We start from the raw sequence: 15905 nt of genomic DNA, 5'->3' as shown, positions 1-15905 counted from the left end.
ACGAGAAAAGGAAGCTGATCGATCTGGTAACAGTCCCCTCAATTGAGGTGAAATATTGGGGAAAGAATGCCCGGTAGAGAAGGGAGGAGGTAAAAGGAACACAGTATGTTGGCAGAAAAACTTTGTCTTGGTGCTTATAAAAAGGTGTATTTAAGCTCGGCGCCTGCTCTCGGGAAGCAAGCGCTGATTCGACAGCTTTACAGAGTCATGCTGATCAGATTTGATCGAGGCAGACCGCCTGAAAATTTATTCAGGAGAATCAAACAAAAGGACATCTCAGTGCCCGTCCACAGCCTGATAGAGTTAATGTAATTGGGTTGTGAATAAAATTATTCAGGGCTGTGTTTCACTTCCATACCATTGGCAAATGTCGGTTGTGCCGCTCAGATAATATATCTTAGTATCTTACAGGAATTGGGTTTCAACACGTTGGTGGACTAGTCCAGGAATTGAGACAATCCATCGCCCATATCAACTCCACCCGAGTGGATAGTCACCGTGAACACCATCTGGTTTTTTCCCTCTTTGTCTATTGTTTGTCTCTGGTGCACCAGGATGTCTCCGTGTCTGTCAGTTTATGTCTGTGATTTTTGTTTCTCGTTGTTTAAATGTTTCGTTTTCATGTTCAAAAGAAAAATGGTAAAAACCTTATCTGCGGGTTTTGCACACCTTGACTTGGTTTTAATTCGTTTCAAAAAGGAACAAATGAATAAAAACAGTTTCAATCAGTTCTTTAAAGCCCCTGTGCCTAGAGCCAGGTGTCTAGATTAGCTGGAGGAGCTGCTTAGAAGCTGGCTAGCGTCTACGGGCTGATCTTAAAGGTGCTAACAGCTTCTCAGCTTCTTTGGTACGAGGTTGATAGCTGTTTCTCTTAGAAAAATCCCTGACTGGTTAATTGACTCAACAGGTGACAAGGTGCATCTCTTAAAATCATAGCTAAAAAAGGTAAAAATGGTGTTTGATATGTGTAGCCACTTCAATTTTGTTTCTCATTGGTTTTAAATGTATAAATATGCTCTGCTTGCCTTGGTTGTGGACTATTGGCTTTCAAGTTATTGGATATGGTTAAAAGGTATAATATTGGTAACAGAAAGTTGGCTTAAAACTGTAATTTAGATGAAGTAATTCTAGATACACGTGACATTGGGCCACCCTAGTGAGACAGGTCTAAATTGAGGTAATGTTTTATGGAATTCTTATGCTAGAAACCAGGCCTAAAAAGAATTTAGGACATTGTCTCGAGAGGTATTGGAGACCGCGCCATTGTGCGTTCAAATGTAGAATTGATAGTCAAACTTTACAACATAATAGATAGACTTGTGGTGCCTTGGTGACTAGATTGTTGTTGGGGGTTGAGTTTTGCTTTCCATAGGTGTGGCTTGCCCTGTAGTTATCTGTATTCTAATGCTAATTTCCACTGCCCGGAGAACAGCTGCCTAGTCACGTATTCAAAACTCAGGTGACCTTGTGGTGGTGGTCTGCTGTTACAAGGAGAAATTAAAGGTTGTGATTAAGGATTGCTAACATTACACTAACTCAAATTTATTTATAATTAAGGAAAAATCAAACAGGTAGAGATTGTATTGGATAGAGATTGTTACAGGATTTACGGAGGATTGATGAGGGTTTGGAACTTGTGAGAACATTATATAGCCTGTTTGTTTACTCCAACTGCCATTTCAAGATTTAGAGGATTGTTTTTGTACAATTTGTTTAAGTCACAGCAATTGTGAGTTTTCATTTTGTGAGCTTGGTTATAATTTTAGAGAGCCCATAGAGTGATATCATTAAAAGTGGCTAACAGCCTTATATTATATAATTTTGTTGCTTCTTCAATGTAAGAAGTTAGAACATTAAATCTTTCAGTATATATAGAAATTTTTACTACAAACATTTGCTCTCAGAATGAGCTTTAATATTTGGGGAGTAGCTGTTACACTACTCCAAAAAAGAATATTTGAAGCTAATGTTAAGCTTCTAAGGATGTTAATTGGCTAAGTACCTCACCTTACCAGAGGACTTAGGTCTTTGTTATGCACATTGGAGATAAAGCTTCAGCTGTTTTAGTACAGAGTTGTGGACTGGAGTCATAGAAGTATTTTAATAAGAAACCTAGTAAAACATATCTTGTTTCCAAACAACAGTTAATTGGTTATTACAAAATACTGATATTTGGCCTATCACTTATACAAATTTTTCAGGCAAAATTGATAATTTTACTCTTTACATGCTTTTTTGTACTTCCTACATATTTGTGCGTACTACCCATAGAAAATGCGCTTTAGAGTATTTTTTTCATCTAATGAAAAAGGCTACAGGTATGATTAGATCACTTGCTTATTCTCTTGAGTTTCTGCTGCTTCAGCACAGATTATTAATTTCCATGCTTTAATTTTTTTAAAATGTTAAAAATCAAGCTTTCACTTCATATACTGATAGCCAATGTGTGACTTGTGGTTTACAATTGATTAAAAGGTTTTATCTTTTTAGATACTACTAGCCCTCAAATTTTACAATTACTTAACGCTTTATTGGAGACAGGTTTTCTACTTGAAATCAGTGAGTGATTCCAGTGTAAATTGTCTGACAACTCACTGTCCTTTCAGTGCTCTGGCTCAGAGAACTAAACAAAACCATAGACCCAGCTCTTTGAAAATGATAATGGAGTTGATAACACACCCTCACGAAAAGAGGAAGACTCCATTTGCTTACTTTCAACGCCCAGCCTCACCCTGCCAACTCAGATTTCTAAATAAGGCTAAATCTGGACCTTGTTTACAGGATTTGACATTTCTAATTAATGCTTATGTTTAGGTAAATAAAGTTTGTGAGGTGCTGGAGAGATGGCTTAGTGGTTAAGAGCACTAAATACTGTTCCTTTATAGGACATTTAAGAACTCAAACTGGATTGCCTAGACTCCTTAACTAGGGAGGACAGATATCAGACAGATTAGGCCTTACATAAGAAAAATTAGTGAAAAAATCTCATTCTTTATATATCCAAAACAATAATGCTAGAAACAATAATTTGGTATACAAGTCAAATTATAAATACAAGTGCTCAGTGTCCTCAATTTAATCCTCGAGGACTTATCTTAATAAACAATATTTTAACAATTTTAATAAATAAATAGGGGGAGATATCCCTGAATGCTAATAATACTCCTTTTATTTCAATTTTAAAAAATTTGGATGCCAAAGTTTATTTACAACTAGGCATACTTCTGCCTAGGTGAAATAGAGAGATCACATATTGACATGATCCTGTCCAGATATTTTATATGGGGAAGAGGGAATGTGTGTGTTTTTTCTACAGGATGCTACAAGAGTGTGCCAGCTGCCTGGGTGGTTGCTGAGACTTGCTGATCCTGGTTACATGAAGATTCAGCTCTCGTGGTTCGGGTCCCTAGAGTCATTCCTCTGCCCTGAAAGGAAGGCGGAAGATCCCCCCTTCACCTTTTGTCATCACAGAAATCTTGCCGTTGCTGCAGTCAGTGTTACCGCTGCGTGTGTTCCCGTCCCACTGTGGCCTACGCTCAGACTCTGTACACTGCTGCTTGCTGATTCCAGCTGTTACCCCTGTCCCTTCATTTCCCTGGTGACTCTTGCTGCCTTAACTGGTAACTGGTGTTGCCATTTTACAGACTGTAGCTTCACAGAAAGCCACCTGTGTAAAGCTACAGTGACTGGAGAACTCTGTCCTGGTCATACAGATCTCAGAATTTGGTTCCATTGTTTGCTGGTTGTTCCAGAGAAAAATGACTGATCCTGAACTGTCCTGGAAAAGACCTTGACACTTTCGCTGCTATTGTAGCAGCCATTACAGCTGCAGACATTGTGTCTGCAGTGTCTGGAGTTATCCTCCACCAATCTATTGTTAGACAAGTACAGTGGGTGAACTTTCTGAGTATTACTACAATTGGGAATTCTAAATTTCATTATAGGAGTGGCTTGACCATGGCCCTTAGTGGCAACAGCTGAGGAGGACCAAAATGAGGTGCCCACTACTTATCGGGAGTGGCTCTGTTTGATGCAGCCCTATGCTGTGGATCAGTATTCATACCATGGTTGGTTTGCAAACTCAGACCTCAACAATAATGTGACAAGGCCGTTATTCACTCAAGCACTTGTGGCCATTGTACAAAGGGCCTCCACTGAATTTGGTTATCTTGCTCAGGACTTACTCTGTATCTGAGTTCCCTGCTCCTGCACCCCAAGGACCTGTGGGTCCATTTGCACTGGGAGGAGAGGGTCTCTCTCTGTATTCTGAGTTCTCTGCTCTTGCACCCCATAGATCTGTGGATCATTGCACTGGGATTGAGAGAGACTCAGTGATTTCCTTTGATCAGCCCCTGCACATCGCTGAGGTTTCCTCATTGCACGCGATATGGGTGATCATGACTGCCATAAAATTTATAAATAATAAGGGTGAGATGTAGAGGGCAGCAATAACATTAGCCACCACTAGATGGCGCTGGCTTCCACTGCCCCACGTGGAAGGCCAGGTCAGTCAAGATGGCTAGCCTTTACCCGCATAAAGCCGGCTCCCTATGGGGAGGTTAACAAAAAAGATGTGCTAGAGTGCCTTCCTGCCAGGTCTTTGCCCATTTCCGGGCGTACCTGATGAGGTCATGAGTAAGCAACCAATCAGGTGTGGGTGCGTGCACAGGGGATAAAAAGCGCGCCTGGCATGGCAAGCGGGCTTCCACCATGAGAGGAATAGACAGGAATAAAAGTCACTCATAGTAAGAATTTCTATGTCTCGCGTGCTTCTTGCCGGCGGAAAGTCGTGCGTGGGACACACGCACACGCACACGTATACCATAAAGCTCTAAAGCACCAAACCCATCAAATTTAACTGGAGATAGGAAATACAGTGTGTCCCCGGCTATGACACAAGTTGATGTTCCCCAGGATCCAAGGCAAGATCATGCATTCTAGCTCTGTTCATTTGTATGATGTAGCTTTTGAGCTTTGGTTTTAGTGATAAACAAGAATTAGAGAATGAAGAGAGGAAGGGATGCTGTAGGCTGAGAGCTAACTGCATGCTAGAGTGGTATCCCACTGTCCTGCTTTGCTGTCTATTGCTGGGTTAAATACCGCAACCCAAAGCAGCTTGAGGAAGAAGAGGTTCCTTTGGCTTATGCATCCAATCCATCATCAGCCAAGGCAGAAACCTGGAGACAGGACATAAAGCAGAAGCTGAGGAGGAGTGCCACTTCCTGTCTGGCTTTACATGGCTTGCTCGCTTTGGCTTCCCTATGCACCCAAGGACCACCTACCCACGGAAACACTACCTACAGTGTTCTGGGTCCTTCCACATCAATCATCAATTAGAAAAATTGATGCCCATCAACTTGCCTACCTGCCAATCTGATGTAATTATCTTCTCAGTTGAGGTTTCCTTTCCCAAGATGATCCTAGGTAAAGTTGAAAAATAAAGCAATATGAAAACCCATCATGAACAACAACAACAACAACAAAAACAAAACAGAAACTAACCAGCACAATTCCTCTTCTTAACTATGGAGGGGTTTTTGGGGGGGGTTGGTTTTTGGGGTGTTTTGTTTTGTTTTGTTTGTTTTGGTTTGGTTTGGTTTTTGGTTTTATTTTACTTTTCAGATGTTCTATCCCAATAATATTCAAATCCATTTTTAATATTTAAGTTTGTGAAATCACATAACATGCGATAATGTTTATCAGATATGATTTCTCTGAATTTCAGGTCTCACTTGAGAAGGTAATAAAGCACAATGAAATTTTAAGCATATATTTAAGTCTCTGATCTTTCCAACTAATGTAGCATTTCTCCCATGACTTTCTTTTTTTAATGCATTTTTATTTTAATTTTAAATGTTATTCCATTTCCCAGTTCCCCCTCCAAAAACCCGCTATCCCACTCCCCTGCTTCTATGGGGGTGCTCCTTCACCCACCCACCCCGCCCTCCCACTTCCCTGCACTGACATTCCCCTACACTGGGGCATCGGCCTTGACAGCACCAAGGGCTTCTACTCCCACTGATGCCCAACAAGGCCATCCTCTACTACATATGGAGATGGAGCCACCGGTCTGTCCATGTGTTCTTTTAGGGGCCTGGCTAGCTCAGTCTGTGGAGCATGAGACTCTTAATCTCAGGGTCGTGGGCTTGAGCCCCACATTGGGCGCTTCCATGACTTTCTGTTTAGATGTCATTTATGAGGTGGGAATAGGTTACAATAAAGAATGGGCAGATGCTTGTGTGAATTCCATTTCTCATTAATAGCCATTTACTATCCTACCAAGGCAAAGGTTCAGCAGGCGTAAAGATCAAAATATGTGAACACACAAGGCATGTTTGGAAGGAATCTAATAATGAGCATTAGCCACAGCATTGGAAACTGGGGGAGAAATGAGCTAATGAGAGGGTGAGCTGCATGCTCTGGGGTCTTCTATATCACAAGAGGGAGTTTGTACTTAATTTATCAACTCAACGGGCAGTCCATCTTATTGTATATTATTGCTCTTTGATACTTTATACCAAAGTCATATATCTGTGGAATTCAATAGCATCGGGCAGCACTGGTGCAGTCTTTATAAACACAAACATTTTATATGCTGCCATATTTACATCCACCTCATAGGTCGACGGCATGCTACTGGTATTTCCAAGTACACACAGTTTTAAGTTGGGTATCAGAAATCTGTCTAGCACATGCAACATTTGAAAGGCATGAAAAAGAAGAGTGGATATTAGACTCCACATAGAAATGTCTTAAGACTATGGAACGTGAAATGCATTTTTTCCAATAGTTTGTGTATGCCTGGGGAAGAGGAAGAGTGGTCACCAGAAAGATGACGGAGGGAGAAAAAGAAAATGAAGGAACGTTAATATCCATCTTGAAAATGTAACTGTGAATCAAAAATCTCCAGAGAGAGACCTTCCAGATGCTTGACATATTAGACAATCATTTGATACCTCTTAAGAAAAAGATACTTGCCAGAAGGGGCCATGGAAAATCTGGGCATTAGTTCCCAGGAGACCAAAGAGGTCTCTAATATCATCAAAATTCCAGGATGTGGAAACAAAAAGACACAATTCCTAAGTCCAGCATAGAGTTTAGCCAAAATTTTCAGGTCATTTCATCTCATTATCATTCAGTTTCATTTTCTGAGAACAGAATTAAAGTAGATTTATTCTTATAGTTGCTAAGGGAAATAAATAATATTGTTTCTTAATAGATGCTAATGTATAGCACAAGACAAATGCATAAATGCATATTAAATATGCATAATTTATAAAATGTATATTAAGATCAGAGAATCCAAATAAAATATTATTGAAGGTGGGGTTTTTTTGTTTCTTATTTAAGGGATATTTTATTCCAAAGCCTTGGCTAGTTTGAACCTCAGTATGTAGCCAAGGCTAGCCTTGAACTCTTGATCTTCCTGCTTTACTTCCCAAGGCTATAAAACCAGCCTCTACATTAGTTTACCTTTTGTAACAGGAGCTGCTGTGTGGCACTTTGAACTTCTGGTTGTACCATGTTGGACTCTTAGACTCCAAGCTACTTAATTTTTGTCTTAAAATTTCTAGTTTCTCTTGATAAAAATGTTTAAAATTCCATGTGATAAATATAAATTCTCAAAACTTAGACGATAATAAAAGAGAAGCATGAATTTATGACTTCATAAAAACCCATTGCCCAACTTTAGCTTTCACAAAAAGCATGATGTGGAATTTGGAACTGTAATGCAAACAGTTAGTGTTTTTAGATACCAAAAATAAAATTTAAAAACTCCAAAAATAGGAATAGAGATAAATGTCTATTTTTATATGTTTATTTTTTATGTTTAGGTATTCAAACATAAATAAACTAATACCCAGACATATCCTGAGTGAAAAAGAATGCCGGGGGCATTATACCTGACCTCAAAACTTACATAAAAGTGACCAAAAAGCTGTGTCAACACATCCACCTAGCCAGAGCCACAAACTCTTCCATATGCACTCAGCATTGTAGCTGTAATAGTGTGTGTTAATTTTCAACTGAACAGAATCTGAAATCAGGAGACAGGTCCTGGTGTATGTGCGAGGGACTGTTTAACCTCTAAAAATGCCTGTGAGGGATTATGTTGATTAGATTCATTCAAGTAGAAAATCCACACTAAAGTAGACAGTACAATTCCCAGGGCTTGGGCCCCTGGCTGTATAAAAACGAGAAAGTAAGCCAGGCAGTAGCATTAATTGCTCTCTTTTTACTGATTACAGATATGACTGTGGTTAACTATTTCAAGCCTCTGCTGCCTTAAATTTCTACGCATCATAGGCTGCATTCCAAACTGTGAGCCTAAATAGACTTTCTTTTTTAAGTCACTTTCACCAAAGTGTTTTGTTGCAACAACAGGAAAATGAACAAAGGTGTAGGGGGTAACTATTCTCCACCACAGCATCAAGTATGCATTGAAAAAACAAAAAGTTCTTATATAAATGGTACCTAGAATAATGAGAGTATATTTGCAGAATAAAAAATATTGACACATAATAGTTACAATAACAAGGATACGCATCAACTCAGATATATAAATTTTATAAAATTTATAATTTTTCTTCTTTATCAGCTATTTAAAAATAGTTATTGTTTGTTGTCATGATTATTTTATGTACTACATAAAATCAGAAAGTATATATAGCAACTCCGAAAAGGTAAGAGACTCAATATCAAAACTCAAAATTATAAATCTACTGGGAGGAAATGTAGGTGAAATACTTAAAGATATTGTCTGGGCAAAGATATAGAGATGTCAGATAGATATGTAGATAGATAGATAGATAGATAGATAGATAGATAGATAGATAGATAGATAGATAGATAGATAGATGAAAATAGATGGATAGATAGATAGACAGACAGACAGATGGACAGACAGACAGATAGATAGATAGATGTCAGGACTCCCAAATAAAAATAAACAGGTCATGCAGGATTGCATCTATATGTACAGCAATAGAAACAAAAAAGTTAAAACAAAACCCTACAGAAGCAGAAATCCAACAAAGAAAACCACTCTCTGAATATATAAAGGGCTCAAGCAACTAAACATTGAAACTAAATCATACAAAACCCTGTGGTGAAACAAAATAAAACAAAAGAAAGAAACCAGCGTGGTTCACAGAAAACCTAAGGGATGGGCAAAAGCCTGAGCCCATTAGTACACATTTCTCAAAAATAAAAGAGTCAGCTAGCCAGAAAGTTTATGAAAAAAGAAGGCTCAAAGAAAGTAGTTATCACAGAAATACACATTTCAAGCACAGCAATTTAAGGTCATTTAGAATAGCTACTAGAATAAAGGAAAAAACTAAGAATTTCTAGTAAGTGTGAGCAAAGAGAGCTGTTATTCAGATTGTGGAGAACAGGGCAAATTTTCCTTTTAAAAATTAGAAATACAACTACGTGTGATCCAACGCTTCCACTTTGAATATCTACACGGAGACACCGAAGACAGTGGGATTTTTTTTTTCAGCCATTAATGTGAATTGAGATGCTATCGTTTACAGCAAGACAAGTAAGTTTGGGTGGTGCAATCCTAAGGGAGAAAAGTAGCCACTGAAGAGAGATCACACATCTAGAGGAAGTAGAAGAGTATCAGAACCTGGAAAAGATGTGGCCAAGGAATCCATGAAAAGATGCTATGCTGTTTAACACCACAGAGTGAAGGTAGATAGGAAGAATAACTTCTAATGTTCTATAGTGTTAGTATACTTATAACTAAGAAGAGAGTCACAGCTCCACATAGCTCATAAAGGATGCTAAATGGTCCCGATCTAAAGAGATCCATCTGAGGTGACAGATATGCTTGATACATGGATCAGATGATATATTGAACACCTATTGAAAGTCTTACTGCATCTTATAAACATTGCTATATGATAAATAAAAGTAAATGCATTTTTGCAAAAAATAACACCAAATGTTGGCAAGGGAGGACGGGAAGGGAAGAAGGAAAGAAGGAAAGAAGGAAAGAAGGAAAGAAGGAAGAAAGGAAGGAAGAAAGGAAGGAAGAAAAGAAGAAAGGAAGAAGAAAAGAGAGGAAAGGAAGAGAGGGGAGGAGATTAGTTCAGTATTCCAGTACCAGATTTCAGGACCTTGTCTGTTAATCTAATGCTGACACCTTGCACCTAGCACTTTTCCCTTGATTTCATTGCCATGATGTGGGCTTCTTTCTTCTGAAATGCATATTTAGATGCCTTAGCTTTAAATATTGTTAATGAATGGTAAAGACTTGGCATACATCTTTAACTTATAACTTGTTCACCATTCCAATCCATTGCTTTGGCTCCCTTAGGTAATAAATACCCTTGGTGCCATAAACTTGTCTTTATTTCAGGCTACAGAGTTGTTGTGCTGTAACTCACACTGTGTTATTTATTGTACAAAGAAGTGGGGAAAGCTTGGGTAGAAGATCCAGTGAAGAGCAATGGGATATGGCTCCCTACGATCAAATAGTCACTGAGTCTTGAGTCTTTCCAGTCGGTGGTATTCAAATATACCCTTAAGTTATAATGACTCTAAATATTAACAATTGCATTTATAATCTCTAAGCACACCTCTGTTTGATTATTGTATGTGATTATTTTGAGTGTATACAAAGCTTTTCCACCATTTGGTTCTCACCCTGACCCTTCAGTGCATAGTTGGCCTGTTATCTACTATGAAGGCTTTCTGGATCCAGCCAGGTAGTCAGTTCTGTTCTTTGTCCTCCTGTCATTTTCTGAAGAAATTAGTAGCAACGTCAGACTTTCTAAGGTTTGCAATAACACATGCCAGTCCATGGCCGAACTGTGCATTCTCTGTGCTTCCCCACTTCTAGCTAACTGTCAAACCCACAGGAAGCACGAAGGGCATCTTAATACATAAATGTTTCATGGGAAAGCAGAGCATCTATCTCCTATAGATGTACAATGAAGTCACTAAAGTAGGAAAGACCGACTGGCCTGTTCAAGGGTCTTCAGCCTGATGATCAGAATGAATTATCTGAGCCTCACTGTGCAATTCTTTCCCTCCAATGCATCTTCAAATTAAGACGGATGCTGTACCATTTAATCAGAGTAGTTATAGACAATAAGTATATCAAAGCTTGGACATGCAGTAGGAATGCACGGAGTTTTCTGTGTCCCTAACCTCAGAGAACGGTTCTGTGTGGTTACCATACGGCTTGCTTTCCATCTTGGTAAGAGGATATGGTCTCACAGGGACAACCACTTTACCAAAGTTAGGACTTGTGTCATCAATGAAGTTCCACACTAGTGAGAAGTTTCCTAGGAGTTTTCTGAGTTTTGCAGTTCTCTGCTATATATTCATGGTCATGTTCACACTCTTTAAAAAAAAGAAAGTGTTTTAAATTAAATTTCACAGGAATTTCTCATATTTCACTGAAAATGTAAAAAAACAAAATGGTTTTAGAAAAACTCGAGTGTGGAGTCATGGGTCTCCAGTGTTTTACCTTAACTAACTTAATGGTGGGACCAAAGCTGATCTCATTCTATGGCCTCACCCACTATCTGGAATGTAATGTTTTCTTTTTAGATACTAGGTCGCATTTACACAGAACTATCACAGGACACTCAGGGCTGGCTTGTCCATTCACCATACCCTTGAAGAACAATCAACACTGGCTTTTAAGGTTACTCCCCAGGTTGGTCTATCATAGTCCTTTGAACCAATACCTCAGCTTCAACTTCACCCCACACTGCAGCCTCCCAGTTCACGATCTCTGCAACCTATACTCACTTTCGTTCCAAGGCTGTACTTTGGGTAGCACCCTTGCCTCATTTACCTCAGCTAACATCTGACATCATCGAAAGACAACAGATTTTGATTCTGATTGCACTTCTCTATCTTCCCCTTCCTCCGTGGCTCCAATCTTACCTCACTCCAAGTATCACACATGCTGGAGCCTTGACTAATCTTTCCAAATAGAAGTGAAATTGATGGTTTCATTGTGTTAAAGCCCTCCCCTTCTTCTTTGGCTGACTTATCTGTCCTGAAAACAATCTAATCTCTTTAGGACACAGTTCAAACACCCGAAGGTAGCTTAGTAGTAGCCTTTCAAAAATCTTGACCTTGGGCTGGAGAGATGGCCCAGTGGTTAAGAGCAATGACTGCTCTTCCTGAAGTCCTGAGTTCAAATCCCAGCAACCACATGGTGACTCACAGCCATCTGTAATGGGATCTGATGCCCTCTTCTGGTGTGTCTGAAGACAGATACAGTGTACTGTCTTCTACTTATTTATGTCTTTTTATTTATAATAAATAAATCAATCCTAAAAAAATATCATGACCTTGTGCCCAATGTCTGCCATTTTCCTTCTTCCAAGTTTGAACTCCATGTTTCATGCAGGCAAATACATTCCCGCCAATGACAGAACTCTTGCTGCCCCTTCATATTCCCAACTTAGGTCTAAGCCCGTGGAAGTACAGTACTTAGAACTTGTCTGTTTACACTATTTCCAGACCAGGTCTTTTTGCACCTTTACCCTGGTGAACTGTCCTCTGCCAACACAGCAATGCCTCCAGGAAGCCTCTCGAAGCCCTGAAAAAGTAGGTTAGAGTCTGTTTGGCTTGCCAACAGCTGCTGTTTACTCCTGACAGTACAAACAGCAATGTTAGGAAACTGGATGTGCATCCTGTGCTTCCCCGTGACACCGTTAAGATTTGACTGGAAAGACTGTGAATAGTTAGTGCCCCACAGTAGTTAACAATAGTATCCCACAAGGCAGAGCTATGATAAACACTAGTTAAAAGACCCAAGTATCTAAATAATGATAAAGTATCTTAACTAGTGATACCATGATGTTATTGTGAACTAGAGAGCATTGTCTATCAGGATACACTTACGCGTTCATAGCCTTGCCCATACTGCAGCGTAGAGAACCGAATCATTGCTTGTAGGATCAACAAGCGTTGGGTTATGGTGCTTGTCACTGGCGGTGGAGTAGTGATTACAAATGAAGCTGTGATAAGCGGGGCGACTTTAATCCTTGGCATTTGCCTCAAGTTTGTCTCCACACTGGTTTGCTTTTATGATTTTATCAAGTAGTGGAGCACCCAGCCCGAGTGTCTTGGCATTGATTAGACAACCACATTTTTATTAGTTATTGATTAGATAACCACATTTTTATTAAATGCACAATGAGTCACTCTCTCCTCAGAGTTTATAAAGTAGCATCTAGTAATGGTTTGGACATGCTGCTTTAGCATGTGTAAGAATTCCGAAGAAGCCAGATCTCCCTCTCGTCTCCATCCTCAAAGGTACCCCGGAGCTTTAAGAATCTGCCTATCTAATGAGTTTTGTTACATAGACAATTAACCTGCTTTTATGCCCTGGGGATTTGCTGTGCGCTGTACTGAGATTTCCAACAGTGAAGGAAGGATCTGTGCAACCTGTGTCCAGCTGCTTCTGCTCACCACTCACCAGGTCCTGGCCCACACAGGAGAGCTAAGGAATAGGAGCAGTCACCTTTGCTCTGAGAGTCCCATACTGCTGCTGCTGACTTGGGCTATGATATGGATGCTAGCAGTCGAGACGAACAACTGGACTCCTCTGGTGCAAAGCTGCCAGTGCTACTTCACTGCCGGAAAGGGGAAGGATACAGACAGCTCTCTGGAAGGCTGAAACAGTTTTTAATTTAAAATTTTTCTCATGCAATATATTTTAACCATCTTTTTCTCCTCCCTAACTCTTCCCAGATGCTCCCCACCTCCCCTACCCTCCAACTTCAACGTCATAGTCTCTCTCATGCTCTCACTCAATACTAACAAAGCAATGTGAACAAAACAAGGCAAACAAAAACAGTAAGACTAAACGATGCCAAGATAAAACAAACAAAAAGAAAAAAATAGAGTTCATTTTGGATTGGGCAATAACTCCTAGGCGTGGGGCCTGCCTTGGACTGTGATTGACTGATATACTCAGTAAGATGTTGTTTTAAAGATGTATTTATTTTATGTATGTATGTACACTGTCACTGTCTTCAGACACACCAGAAAAGGGCACCAGATCTCATTACAGATGGTTGTGAGCTGCCATGTGGTTGCTGGGAAGTGAACTCAGGACCTCTGGAAGAGCAGTCAGTGCTTTAAACACTGAGCCCTCTCCCCACCCCAGTAAGACTTTTATGGTGATACAAATGGCCTCAGAAAGGAGATCAGGGGAGTGGTCAAGATGTGATTGTGGTCACTCCAGCAAGATATAATTAACAGCATATGGTGGGAAGGGCAGTGAACTTATGATTTTAACTCAAATATCCAGTCCTCCTCCGGTACAGCTGGACAGTGCTTGGGGGCATTCTGACTTCTTGGGAAGGTATGTGAGGCTCTTTGACTTCCCATGGGTAGGCTACTTCTTGGATGTTTCTCTTTGTGTTGAAATAAAGAGAGCAATCAAGTCAGCTTTATTTGCTGGGATGTGTTTGTTCCTAGCACATAATAAAGTTCCTGGCACTTCATAGGTGTTAAGTAAATATACATTGCTTGCCTGCCAATCTGGAAAAGGCTATAGGATTCATATAAAATTACCTCTTATTTATATGTTCATAAACACAGAATTTGGGGCCAAGGGAAGAAAGGAGAGAAACTGTACATCTGCCTGGCTGTAAGATGCGAATCGGACCCCACATGTCTGGACTTGCAGTCAGTTCTTTTTGATATCACACCAGCGCCTGTTGTCAGGCTTCCATTTTGGAGATCTGGATAATGAGGTACTTCTGTGTGACCTCATTGTTTCTATTTGTCTGCCACAGGCTGTGGTCTGCCAGACAGCTCATTTCAGTTATCTTCTTGCAGCCAGTGGCGTTGCTAACTAGAACAGTCAAGTGTGTTTTCTCTGGCCTGTGTCCTACTTCAAGTGGTTTGTTTTTGCCTAATTTGTACTTCACTGCATGTGCATCACCACTTAATTCCATGTAGAGAGGAATTGCCTGACTAATAGTGACTGTTGAGCAAAGATAAGTGCCTCCTGCTCCAGCCCCCACTGAAAAATATATCATATAGAAAATATACCAAGGTCTCCTGGCCAAGCTTTGTGAAGTCCCTGTCTACTGTAAGTGTTCCTGACTGTGGCTCAGGTGAACTTTGTCAGTCTGTGAATTATCTATCTGTCAGGATATGTACTCTGAGTAAAATAGAGGGGAATAGAGTGGACATACCAGGACTGGTAATGGGAAGTTGGCAAGGCACTTCTGATCACATCTGTGTCTCTACAAAACACCTTGCTTCTCTGCTTGTGTGTGTGTGTGTTATAGTGATGTGGAGTGAATTGTTTCTAGCCAAGGGAGAGCATCTGGTTATAAATCCCAAGGTCCTACATGTGGGTCACTATACACAGGGTGGTCTAGTTACTACGTCCTTCCCATAGGCAAGCACTTTGAACACGTGGGCCCTAGATGGTAGTGATTTTGGGGGAGTTCTGGGAACCTTTAGAGATGGGTTATAGTTGGAGAAAGTAGGTCAATGAGGGTCTGCCATCAAAATTGTCTTGTCACTGGTGCTGTGTGTCCCTCTCTACTTCTCCGTCTATGAAGAGGCAAAGCTAAGCCTCAGCCACACATTCCTGCCATAACCAAACATATTCTTCACAACAGATAGAGCTAAGTGAACGTGGGTGTCACCTTCTAAAGCTGAGCCAAAGGAAACCCTTCTGCTTTATTGTGGTTTTTATTGTCAGTCATCTAGCCACAGTGCAAAAAGGCTAAGTAATAGAACGTACAGACTCAAAAGTTACTGACTTAATGACTGGGTCAATTTCTCCAAATATAAAAGGAAACAATACTTAATATCATTTAGTTAGAAAACACGCACAGTACCGCTTAGGAATTCTGAGACCGGTCATAGTTCTTTCTTTTATCAGTAAAGAAGTAACGGAAACA

The sequence above is a fragment of the Rattus rattus genome, chromosome 4 (genome assembly GCF_011064425.1).
Source record: "Rattus rattus isolate New Zealand chromosome 4, Rrattus_CSIRO_v1, whole genome shotgun sequence".
NCBI lineage: Eukaryota > Metazoa > Chordata > Mammalia > Rodentia > Muridae > Rattus > Rattus rattus.
The sequence above is the reverse complement of the archived record's forward strand: the minus strand, read 5'-3'. Positions refer to the sequence as shown.